The following is a 12,707-nucleotide window of genomic DNA, read 5'->3' as shown; positions in this document are numbered from 1 at the left end:
CTGTATTTAGAATTCTGACAGCAACGGGCACACAGCAGTGAGCGGCCCCAGCTCAATCAATGACCACAGACCTCCGCGTGTCCGTAAGTCTGCGTAATGAAGCCAGCTCCGTAGGGAGGACCTTTGCACACTCGTTAGGTCCCATGTGACAGTTCCCGTGGTCAGAACAGTCTGATAGGTCATCTCAAGGCAGGAGCAATAAAGCAGTATTTGGATGCAGGTACCCAGCTATCCCGGATCCCAGTCCCGCGGTGTTTATGAAGGAAGAAAATCAAGTCTGGACTTTAGTTTGAAGCTCTTCAAGGACAAGTGCCAGCTTCTCTTTCTTTTACGTTTTCCCAGGGTGCCTCAGTAAAGCGTCCCCGCTCTGGGATCTGGCTGCCCAAACTCGAGCAGCTGAAAGGCCAACAGCCAGCTGTTGTGGGCTGGATCGTGTCTCCCGAAAGATGCAGAAGCTCCGACCCTCCATACCTGAGAACGTGGCCTTATTCGGAAAGAGGGCCTTTGCAGATGTTCAGATGAGGTCACGCTGGAGCAGAGCGGGCCCCGAATCTGTGATTGGCGTCCCTGTAGGAAGAGACGCAGAGGCCCACACAGGAGAAGGTGGCCGTGGCACGACAGAGACGGGGATCGGGATGATGCCTCTGGGGGCCAAGGGACGCCACGCACCTCCGTGGCTGCCGGGAACCAGAGAGTGGGAGCAGACCCCCCCTCAGAGCCCCCAGGGAGCGAGCAGGCCTCCTTTCTGACTGCTGCTCTCCAGACTGGGGGAGGACACGCTTCTGCCGTTTTAAGCCGCCCCATCGGGACAGTTTGTTACGGCAGCCGGAAAATCCCAGCGAGAACGGCCTCTGTGCAGTCGGAAGGAGGCAGGAACAGGGTCTCAGGAATGTCCTCACCTCAGCCTGGCCACGCTCGTCTGACATCTGAGGCCACGGCCACTTTTACAAGTGGTGCTTTGAGAGAGGGCAGTGGGGGGGGGGGCTGCCAGGACCACAGACGTGTGCACAGCAAACAGAAGGGGTGGGGCTTTGGAGGCTGGCCAGAAGGCGTGGCTGCCGGGGCCCCTCTGTCCCTGAGCCCCACCCCCCCATCTCCCCGGTGCCAGCGGCACTCTCTTGTCTGTGTGTCCACCTACAGATGTGTGAGGCTCAGAGGCGCTCACGTTCAGGCAGTGTGTTCTCTCTCAGAGCCTCCCTACTGGCTCTCCTCACTGACCCCAGGGTGAGCCTGACACACGTGAGTCTGACACCTTCACACCAGCCTCCACCACCGAGTCACAGCTTCATGGGGCCTCCCTCAGGGTCTGGACAGCAAGGTGCCACCTGTCACTGAAGCCTTCGTGCTGCTCTGCCTTGAGTCCAAACCGCAGCCCCCTGCCTAGGCACCCGTGCACAAATACGCACACACAGAGACATACTCATGCTCCCTGCACACATGTGCACAAATACACGCAAGCAGAGACACACTTGTGTGCCTCGCACACACACATGCACATACGCCTGCGCACACACCTGTGCACCTTGCACGCAGTGCACAAATATGCACACACAGAGAGATTCGCTCGTGCGCCTTGCACATGTGCACAAATACACACGAGCACAGACACACCCGTGCACCTTGCACACACACTCACAAATACAGGTGAGCACAGAGACACACCCGTGCACTGTGCATACACGTGTACATATATGCACACAGAGAGATCCACTCGTGTACCTTGCACACACGTGCACAAATATGCAAACAGAGACACACCTGTGCACCTTGCATGTCTGTGCACAAATACGTGCAAGCGCAGAGACACATTTCAGATGAAGTTCTATGTCTTCTGGAAAAGCCTTCCCTGACCCCTTCCTAGATGGCACTCCATTCCTTTCTAGAAGAGGACACTCTCTGAGGGTCGCTGCATATTCATTAGCGGGACCCTCAACACCTTCTTCTCCCTCAAGGAGGGGTATTTTTCCTCCTTCTCTCTGTCGCCCCAGATCACCAGCAAGCTCGTTAACTGCCTTTCCATTTTTCCACACACACGAACACACATGCATGTGCTAGCACACGTGTGTGCTAACACAGGCACCAACAGACACACACATGTGCATGCACACACGTGCGCTCTGAGAACAGCACTGTCCAACAGAACGGAAGGAACGTGTCTGGCTTTGCTCATCATTATGACTTCGGCGTCTGTGCAAGTGGAAGTTTGAGGCTACGCTTTGAGGACATTTAGTGACAAGGGCTCACAGTGCTAGAGATAAATCCATAGGAAAAGCTAATCATATTCCAATCAGGATTAACTGGAAAAGAAGATCTCAACCTCATTCCTGTGTGTCCAACAAGTAACAGGGTCAGTCAGTGTCTTGGACAATCTCAGCAGATTCACATTAGAGAAGGAAGCCTGCTTGCTTTTATCGTGGTCCCGCTGGGAAGATTTATTTAATCCTATTTGAACAGTGGCAAGGTCAAGACATTATTATTTTCAAGGAAATCAATAAACTTGGCCCTGCACTTATAGCCTTTATAAGTGATTTAATTACAGGTCCCAGGTACTGATTCACCTGGTTGTGGATTCTACAAAGTATATGACTTTCCAGGTCAGCAAAACCGTCCTGATGCCCAGGTGTGCTTATCTTGATAAGGAGTAACCCCTGAGCCCCATATACTACCATTTCATCAGTTCCACTGGAATAGCCAAAAGCCTTGTATAATAGATATTCCAGTTAGAAAAGCATCACCCTATTATATACTCGTCCTAATATACGCCGTGAACATATGCAGTACATCAGGCAGCCTAGAAACTTCGTTAATAACCTTGTCACTTGTGCCCTGTAACTGAACTGTTAATTCTCCAGCGGTTAAAAAAAGTTAATCTTAACATAATTTAATATTTATCGAATAATCCAGAGGCTCTTCAGAACTTGCCATGCCTGAGAGTCATCAATATGTTTATCCACGCTGTCGTACCCTGCGTAAGAGCCCACGCTCCCAAAGGGTTTCAACTTTCAGTTAGTGGATTACTAAATAAACTGTTGTTTTTTTAAATGTCGCTCAAGAGGCCTTAGTAGGAGTACCCACTAGAAGGTGTTTTCTCTGCAGCTTGGTTGTACATTTATACTTAGTTTCAAGGCTTAAAAATGAACGTTGGTAACAGAGGTGGGGTCCAAGACATGAAGGGAAATGATCTTGGGGCCAGTGAGATGGTCATCTGGTGGGAAACGTCAGAAGATGTCACCGAGAAGACGTGCCGTTTGTCTGAAAGGAGCCTTCTCTAGAGAAAGCAAAAATTGAATGAGCCCCAAAGCACAATGTGTTCTTAATTCTCAGCTTCGGACAGGACGGTGCCTTGCTGTTTCTATAAGAGAAGTTACTGAGTGAGTCTCCGCGCATCTCCAGGCGCAATCCCGAGTCAGGATGCTCGCAGGCGCCCGGCCACAGCACTGCTCCGGGGTAGGGTGGCTTTAGCCTACACGGCACTTGGTCGCCGTGCACACATGTGCCCGCTGATCCCTGGTGCTGGGCATTTCTGGGAAGCTTGATCCCCGCTGACCCGATTGCTGACAGTAACTAAGCTACATATTTAAGCGGATGGCCCCCATTTTCCATCTTCTTCTGTGTTCGATGTGGCATGTTTCCCCGCTAACAGTGCTACACTGTACGCTTTAGAAATCGATTACAGTTTTAATGGGGTGAGATGTGTAAGTACGCTCTGCGGCTCGCTCTGAAGGATGTGGCTCTCCTGATGGAGAAGGCCTCTGCGTGTGGAATTACCTGGGAGGTCAGAGAGAGGCCGGCGGGGCCCACGGGACACTACCCGGGCCTCCGAGGCAGCGTCTGGGCCTCTGGTAGCCGCTCCAGCAGGGCCCACGAGGGCAAGACAATTAAACCTCCATAAGTTTGTGGAGCGCTTCGGAGATGTGCACTATATAAATGCTAAGTGTTGTGATTACAGAGAAGGCAGGGCAAAAATGATGGATGCCGAAGGGGAAATTCCTGTAAGATATAAACTACCAGGACCGGGCCAAATGCAAACCCTATCTCATAATGAAGTTTAAAAGTTACCAAAAAAAAAAAAAAAAAAGGTGAGAAAGCCACGCTCAGAGATGAAAGGAAGGCCCCATGAAGTATTAAGACAGATTATGCAATTCAGTGTGACTTTACAGAGCCGTAGGTCGCCGGGAGATGATAGGGTCTCTGAAATGTGGCAATGATAATTAATTCCTAAAAAAATCTATTTAATATTTTCTCTCATCATTCACAAAAGGGACTGGAGCAGGTGATGGTAACACACACATTCCCAAAGGAGCAGCAGCGGCAGTGAGAAGCCAGAATCACGTCAACATGGGTGATCAGGAAATGAGTGTGTTCGACATCCGATGCTTACGTGGGGCTAAGGTAACATCCATCTCCAGATCCTGCAGGGAGAGACCAGGGAAATGGAAATGTGTCGCTTTCAGAAGTAATTACAGAATATATTTTACATTTAGGGCTTCATAAAAAAGATGAAGATCACAGGTCCATTTATTTCCTGGTACATAGAAGTGATTTTTGGTATTCTACCACATAAAGATAGCATACTCCGAAAAGACACACACACGCACACACACACATGCTCACACGTCACACACACCTCACAGGTGCATGCACACAACATGTTTGGGCCAAATTCTGCAGCATCTCCTCAATGAAATTTCTAGCTGGAGCTAATAGTCATCTTAAGGAAACAGGAATCTCTTCACACACTAATAAGAAATAGTGGGCAATTGAGAAAAACTCAAAAATACCTTTTTTAGTGCTTTATCAAGCAGAGTCTTGCTGGTATATTTTGTGCTGCAGTTGTCGGCTTGTTGGGAGAAAGGAAAGGACATAAAAGAGGCTACACAGAGGAGGCCCAGCGAGAGCACCATATAACATCGCAAGGAGCGACTCGCTGGGCGCTGGACGCGCAGGATGCTGAAAACTCACAACGTCCACCCGGAAAGAACAGCGGACGCTGGAAACACATCGCTGCTGTTGGGGGTGACAGAAGGGACGGAGCCGGGTCAGTCTCGAGAGGGGGGTGTGTAGTGAGGACGTGAGCTAATGAGATTCACTAGACAGGCCCCGGCACGGGGGGTCGGAAGGCGGTGTCACCGCAGGGCATGGCTCCGTGGGCAAGTGCTGCACGCATTAGGGACAGAAAAATGACAGATAACGAGATTAGGGGTACAAACTAAAAAGGGCGTGTGGCCAAGATAATGACAGGGACCCCGGCGGCCGGGAGGGAGGCCCAGAGTGGAAGACTGTGGTCACAACCTGGCACTCGAGCTGTCAACAGTGGTCCAGAGACACAGCCCGGCTGCCTGGGGGTCGGACACCGAAAAGCACCTGAGATTTCGGTGGCGTGTTGACGTGCGGGTGGGTGGGACCGTGCTGGAGCCCCTGCGCTCAGCTCAAGTCACTCTGTCCTAATGAGGCGGGCCCTGGAAATGAAGGAAGGAAAATCAGAGGGTATCTGGGCGACAGAGCATCACAAAGAGCTTAATTATCACAGAAGGTCAGGGTCAGGCGGGTGCGCCTGTGTTCTGAGGAAAGGGGAAGATTGAGAGGGAACCTCATTAGGGAAGTGATGAATCTGTGGTTTGTGTTTCATTTGTACACAAATCGTGCCCTTTTCCAGATGTTGTTACTTATCAGCTGTGGGTGTCAGACGTGGCCACCATTTTTGTCCGATTTGTCTTTGGCGAGGTGGCCCACATGTCTGAGCCCTTCTCCCACCGGGGGAGGGCCGCTGAGAGGAGCACTCTCACAGGAGGGGAGCAGGCCATGCGAATGTGAGCGCACGCTGAGGGAGGCACACGGGGGGCAGGAAGCGAGTCCTTGAAGGGCAGGCAGGGGACGGTGCCCTGCGCGCGGGTCACCCCCACATCACTGCCCTGCTCCTGGGCCTCGGGAGGGCGCTTACAGAAGGGAGCAGGGCTGGCCAGCCTCCTGGATTCCCTGACACTTTCTGACAAAGAGCGTAAAATGCCATCTGTCCGTGTTCACCATCCAGCAAGGGAACATATAATCCACAAAGCGCTGTCCCCAACAACACGGCTTTGGGGAACCTGTCCCTTTCTCAGCCTGTGCTTACCCGCGACATGTGCTTAGCCCCGAGTCTGGGAGGCTGCTCTGTGGAATAACAGTGACAGAAACCCGTCTGTTCTTGCCGCGGGTCACCTGGTACTTGTCGGCTCCGTCATCTTGAAGCTCTCACTGCGGGGTTGCCCTCTGTGGCTCTCCCTTCTCTCCCTCCCTACTTACTCTGCTTCCTCCTTCTAAGGCTTGCACACGGCAGAGGGAAACTCCAATGCATGCACATGCCCAGTGCAACCCACCCGAGACGGGAGGCCAGTGGCTTTCTAGAAGGAAGCTTCTTACAAAATAACAATTCACCCAAAGAGCCAGCCCCGAGCTTCTGGCGGCATTCACGGGGTGCGGCCGACGGCGCCTTCCTCACAGCCTCCTCCACCGTGACTGACGAGGAGAGGGTGGGAGACAAGCACGGGCGGTGTGAGCGTGCCGGGTGTGAGCGTGCTGGAGGCCTTGGGATACCTCCAGTCGTATGCACAGGAGCGCAGCAGACCTAGTCCCCAGGAACCTCAGCTGGTGCATGTCCCAGGGCCCAGCCCACGGCCAGGGGACCTGCAGGGAGACTCATGGCCGGGCCGGGTCCTTAGTCTCAGGCAATGGGGGTGGGGCTCAGAGGGGGCGGGCAGGGACCACGGAGGTTGTCAAGGCCCCTCATGGGACTTAGGGCCTGTGTTAGCCCCTGGGAGTGCCCCCCTGGGCTTGGGCAAAGCTCAGTCATCCCGATGGGCACCCCCCACACCGGCTGTGAGTAAACGGCTGTAGGCAACTTGGATCCCAATTCAACTGTTCGTCCGACCACAATGACGCCACAATGTTCCAAGATGCCGAGCCAAGCGTCTGAACCCTGCCTTCTCAGAAACACCTGTGGACCGGGTGAAGGTGACAGTCCTGGCTGTCTGGAGCCTTCAGAGATTGAGAGGGAATAGCAGTGTCTGCCAAGTGCCACAGCCCAGAGAGCCCCTCCTGCCCAGGGCCGGCCTGCCCTCCTCGGGCCATCTTGCCCCCACACACGCCGACCATCCGGTGGCCCGCCCCAGGGGCACAAGGCCAGGGAAGACCGAGGTGCTCAGTGTCACAGCCAACATGCGCTTGGAGAAATTAAAGCCGAGCTTCGGTTTGCTAGGCCAGGATGGCCTGCGGCCGGAAACTTTGGGACTCGATGCGCTAGAGTTAAACAGACTTTGTCTGAATGTCTTCTGCAACTTTGGAGATGAGATTAGAGCAATTTGGAGACTTGCCTTTGTAACAGGGCCCAATTCTGAAAGCCACTATTTATTCTGCCATCATTCTGAACCTCGAATAGTTAAATTTTGGTGTTAAAACTGTTAGCAATTTCAGTTCTCCAACTATCATTTTCTAGTGAAGCGGCTGACTGACATGTGGTTATAGGAAAAAATATATTTGGAGATGGAGTAACTCGAGGAGAGTATCCGCGACGGAAGACGCATTACCCCCATGAGGCAGTGCGCGCAGGGGCAGAGACACAGGAAACGGGAGGCAGGCCTTGCGCTCACCCACCGCGCGGCCGGAGACGCTCAGACTTCCAGCTGAGAGACTTCCAGACCAGGCAGCACAGCCCGGTGCTCATCAGTATCATTTCAGAGGGGATGTGCCCACTGGCCTGGGGAGGATTCAAATACTTCCGTGAAGTGGGGAGAAGCAGACATGTGGGGGTAAATCTTGAGAGTCAGTCTCCGCAGCCTCTGGAAGGTGGTTTCCAGGTGCTTGCTGAAGTTCCCCGGGCCAGACTGTGTGCGAGTGTGCATGTATGCGTGTGCACGCACGTGCTTGTCTGTGTGTGTGCACTGTGGGTACGTGTGTGTGCATGCGTGTCCGTGCGTGTGTGTCTCCCTCAGGCATGTTGTCCATGAGCCCACCAGAGCGGCGATGGCCGGGTGGCTCGGCTGGTGCGCCTCGTCGCTTCCTCTCTGACTCCCGCATGTCGCTGTGTTTGACGTGAGCCATAGCAGAAAGCTGTGTGTTTGGTGTAGCTCTCCCCACTTGGCTTTCTGGCTACCAAATATTTGATCATTTCTATTCCAAAATGAGTTGGGCAACATTAATTCGCAGATGCTATTTGCAACAGATAATTAAATCTTAACAGAGAGACAGAATGGCATTTCAAAACAATCGCAGTGATGCTTGAAAAGAAATCCTTTTCCGTTTTACAGCATGAAAGAACGTGGTTTTGTGGAGCACGGGTGGGTCAGGAGGCGGAACGGGAAGACGCACAACACACTGAAGGAGGGAGTTTGCTGCACAGGTTACCCAGGCCGTCCCTGTGCATCCAGGACACATCCGGCACCCTGTCGCTTGCCCGCCTGCTCGCTCGCCCCAGGAACGCCAGGTGTCCGAGGGCTGGCTGAGCCATGGCGTGCCCCGACAGTTACCGCATGGCTGCTAGCTGCGTGGCGTGGTCAAATCAGACCATTTTCATTAATGGAAGAAAAGAAAACGTGTGAAGGAAGAATAACATTAGCACATCAAAACGGTATTGCCAGTTTTTACCTAAGGCAAGAAAATGATGACTAACGTCCCTGCCCGTATATGAGTGCAGGAAACTTTCTGAACTTTTTTCTTCAGTTCAACAGGAAATCGGAGAATCTGAACAAAGCCAACAGGAGGGCTCTGGACGGGAAACCCTCAGGGCTGTTTGCTGAGTTAGATGTCCAGGCACCAGTGATCCTACCAGCCAGCTGACGGTCCTCACGAACATGCTGAGCTGCTCCAAAAACAGCTCGGCACCGGGAAATGCTTACCACACAAACAGGAAACAAGATGAGCAGTATTTGCTCTTTTCATTTTGAGCTACCAGGTGACGGGAGTGGAGCCCGCCTCTGTGTGGGTCCCAAGGGCCTCCCCATGTCTGTCTGTCCAGGGGCCCCGCTGTCTGCCTGCCACAGAACCCAGCCTCTGGGTCCATCCATTCATTCAGCAACACGCGTGGGGCCTGTACTGCGTGGCAGGCCCTCTCTGAGCACTTGGACTTGGTCAGCACCAAGCAAAGCCTTCGTCCTTCGTGGACTGTGAGCTTTAATGGGTGGGGCTGGAGAACAGGCAGTAATAAAAGCAAATTCTCTGTATTTTGTGCTCTCTGTTGGGTACAGAACACACAGCTGCTAGAGCGTGCCACGGGCACAGGCTGGGGTGGCGGGGTGGGGAGCAGAGCCAGGAGATGTGACAGACTGTGGCCAGGGCAGGCCTCATGCACGTGTGAGCTGCTTGAGTCTCTGGCTTAAACCGCACGGATGTCTTCCTCTGCTGAGGTGCTAGGCTGGCCCTGCTTACACCTCTGTTCACCTCGGTGAAGGGCCTGGCTGGCCCTGGGCCACAGAGCTGACCCGTCTCCCCTCCTCTCTTAGGGCCGAGTGGCCTGCGCGTGTCACCCCCTGAGCACAGCCAACTGGAAGACAGAGGGGCCGGCTCCCTGCACCTGCCTGCCCACGTGGGTGCCACGCGCAGGGCTCGGGGTGTGTCCGCTCCCCACGCCTGATGCCAGCCGTGTCCTCGCCTCCCCCTTCACGGGCTCTGCCACGTCATCCAAGATGTCACAGAGCGTGTGTGACCCTGGCTTCCGCCACTGCTGCCCACCTCCCTGCCTCTTCATAAAGGCTCTAGGCCCTTCTCAGTGCTACACATGCAGTGGACAGCACACCCGCCCTCCTTCCTAACCCCACCTTCCAGAAACCCTCTCCAGACGCACACCTCCTCTGACCGCTGAGGCCGTGACATCTCGGGATCTGGACATCTCAGCCCAGGTGCGGCCGCTCAGACAACCTGGGCGTGTGGTCGCCCTGTGGGGCTGCTGTCCACCCCCGCCCCCCGGCGGAGACTGTCTGCTCTGTGGGTCATGTGTCCCCCCCTCCCTCCTGGCTCAGGCTGGGCGGGGATCCCGTGTAACCTGACAGCTGCATTCGTCTGTCATCCCCAAGAGAAGGGCTGGAGCTGGAGACCCTAAGGGTCCCCCTGAACACCTGATAGGTGTTTTCCGGGGAGCAGACACCCCACAGACGTGCAGTAAGGGAAGAGTGAGCGGTACAGAAGGCACGTGCCCCCCGCGGGGAGCACAGGCAGAGAGCGTTGTCGAGACTGAAGGATAACTGTCGCCAACCTTAAGGGTCCTGCACGCAGCCCCTGGTGGCTCTCGGGCTCCTCCCGTGGAAGCTCCTCCCGTGGAAGCCCCTCCTGTGGAAGCTCCCGGCCTCACAGCAGCAGACAGCCTCCCGTCCACACGGTGCTGCCTGGCTTCTGCCGAGGGGAAGAATACATTTGAAATGTATTCTTTGAAATCTTTATCCTGCTACTATCTGCATGCGTTAGCATATTTTATGATTTAAATCTAATTATCAGGGTTTTCCAAGCGATGTTGCTGAAAGTGATCATAGCCGAGCACTTGAACACAGCCAGAATAAAAGGCAGAAAAACAGCCACATTTGATGAAAAGCCATCACACAGGATGCATCTAAGCTGATGTGTGATCAGACACATGAGGAAGAAATAAAGGCAGACGCTCGGCTCCCGCTGACAGCAGGCTCCTGGGCCCGCCCTGTGCCCCGCGGAGGACAGCACCCCGACCTCCACAAACAGGCCCAGATGCCCCGACCCACGTGCTCCACTCTGGGCAGGCCGTTGGGGTGTCACCAGTACCGCAGCCCCTCCCCCAGAGCCCGCGCGGCGTTTCTTGTTAAACGTGCCACTTCCTCAAGGTAAACCTGTGGGAAGGATCCACGAGGCGTTCTTCCAAGTGGCCCAGGAGCCAGTCTGGTCTGTGCCACTGAATTAAAGGTCAGCCTATTAGTTTCCTGCCCTCCCAGTGTCCCACGTGTGGGCCCGGCTTTAACAACGGAAATTTCTGCTCTCACAGTCAAGAAGTTCCAGACGGAGGCGTCGGCCCGGCGGGTTCCTTCCGAGGTCGCGGGCTGACAGCTTCTGCTGGCCTCGCGGTCCACGGCTTGCCGGGGGTGACCGCCTGGGCCTGCACCGGCCCCCTTCCAAGTGTGTCCACCTTGTACCACGTCTTCCTCCTACAAGGACACCGGAGTGTTGGGTGAGGGCCGCCCTGTGCCCTCACCTCACTGCAATAGCCCTCACACACCCTATTTCCAGGTGAGCCGTGTTCACGGGCCCCACGGAGAGCCGGGGACAATTTCAAAGTCCACCTTCGCAGCAGAGCCCTGGAGAGCAGGGGACAGACTAGCCATGGCCCGGGAGGGTCCTTGACCCTCCCGCCCTCTCTCCTCTCGGAAAGGACATTCTGTATGTCAATCAGCCCTGGGTTCACACCAGAGACCCTCATGGCTGACTCCTGTCCTCCCCGGCCACACAGTTCAAGGAGGGCACACAGGCACTGGGCGCCCACAGACACTGGGAGCCCACGGGCACTGGGCGCACACGGACACTGGGCGCACACGGACACTGGGCGCACACCACCAGGGAGCCGCCAGATTACCTCCACCAGCCACACACGGCGGGAGACACCAAACCCGTGTGCCGGGGAGAAGCCGCTCCGAAACCCCGCTGTGCCCGGAGGGGGCCTCGCACACGAGGGGAACAGGCCACGGATGGAAAGCGTGCACACATCACCGGAAGAGGCCTTCTGCTTGCAGCGTCACGTGCGGACCTTTTGCTGAAAATACCCTCACGTGACAGAAAATTCCCACCCGCGACACACTAGGGACCGTGTGGTCAATGACTTCTCCGAGTAAAACCTTCCTGCCTGCAAACCGCCTTGCCTCGCATCCACACCCCCTCGCGGGCGCCGGCGATCACCTCCGGGTCTGCGCCGCCGCCTCTCACCCCGCGGGCCTGCGGGGGCCTGAGCGCAGAAGTGTTTGCTGAGCGGAAGCGGCCTGGCTCAGTGTACCTGCCGCACCTTCTACTGCCCGCCTGGGGTCGGGGTCCCTTCCACCCTCTCTCGTAGGTCCCCGCCTGGCCCGTGCGCACAGCCGGCGGGCACCCCCGGAGACCCGCTGCGCCTGCTACCGGGCACGGCCGCCCCGTGACCCTGCGCTCAGCCGGGGGACCGCGCGCCCCTGGCCGGCACCGGCCTCCGAGGCACGTGGGTGAGTGAGAGTCCCAGCAGGCCCGGAGCGGCGTGGGCTGGCACCCCGCTTTGGAGGCTGAGACACAGACCGCAGGCCAGCCTACGCCCCAAGGCCCCACGGCGCGTGCTTTGTTCAGGGCGCCCCGGGGGCGGAGGGGGCCAGCTCTCTGCGCTCAGTCTGTTCCCTGAAGAACAGAACTCCACCGACCCGAAGTCGGGAAGGGCACACTCCCTCCACCCCCGGGTTCTGTTTTTAGCTGCGTGCCTGCCGGGATCTGAGGTACCATGGTGATGGGAGCCGAAGACACAGACGCAGAAGATCAGTAGCTGCAGAGGCCTGCGTTCTGCTCCCTGCGAGGCGGGAAGGCCCGAGCCGGAGGCCTCGGCGTCCCGTGCCGCCCCTCTCCCTCCCAGACGGGCCTGCACACAGGGCTGGGCGAGCCGTGACCACAGCCTTTCCAGCCAACCCGAAGGCCGGGTGGGTGCTGCCGCAGCTCTGAGGCCGCCGGGAGGTGGTCATTACCGCGGCTGCTGCCTCCTCCATTCCCCTCCC

The 12,707-nt window shown here is 56.0% G+C and overlaps 1 long non-coding RNA gene across 1 annotated transcript; it reads right to left on the bottom strand.

Moving 5' to 3' along the window:
• Window positions 1-4,215: 4,215 nt before the first annotated feature.
• On the bottom strand, window positions 4,216-4,952 carry LOC120228342. The gene is made up of 2 exons (XR_005527469.1): window positions 4,782-4,952; window positions 4,216-4,412 (listed from the first exon to the last, which is right to left on the bottom strand). It is a non-coding gene; the product is annotated as an uncharacterized LOC120228342 (long non-coding RNA).
• Between the last annotated feature and the right edge of the window lie 7,755 nt (window positions 4,953-12,707).

The sequence above is a fragment of the Hyaena hyaena genome, unplaced genomic scaffold (assembly GCF_003009895.1).
Source record: "Hyaena hyaena isolate Hyena2069 unplaced genomic scaffold, ASM300989v1 scaffold_22, whole genome shotgun sequence".
Lineage (NCBI taxonomy): Eukaryota > Metazoa > Chordata > Mammalia > Carnivora > Hyaenidae > Hyaena > Hyaena hyaena.
Note: the sequence above shows the minus strand (reverse complement) of the source record. Positions and strands in the feature narration are given on the sequence as shown.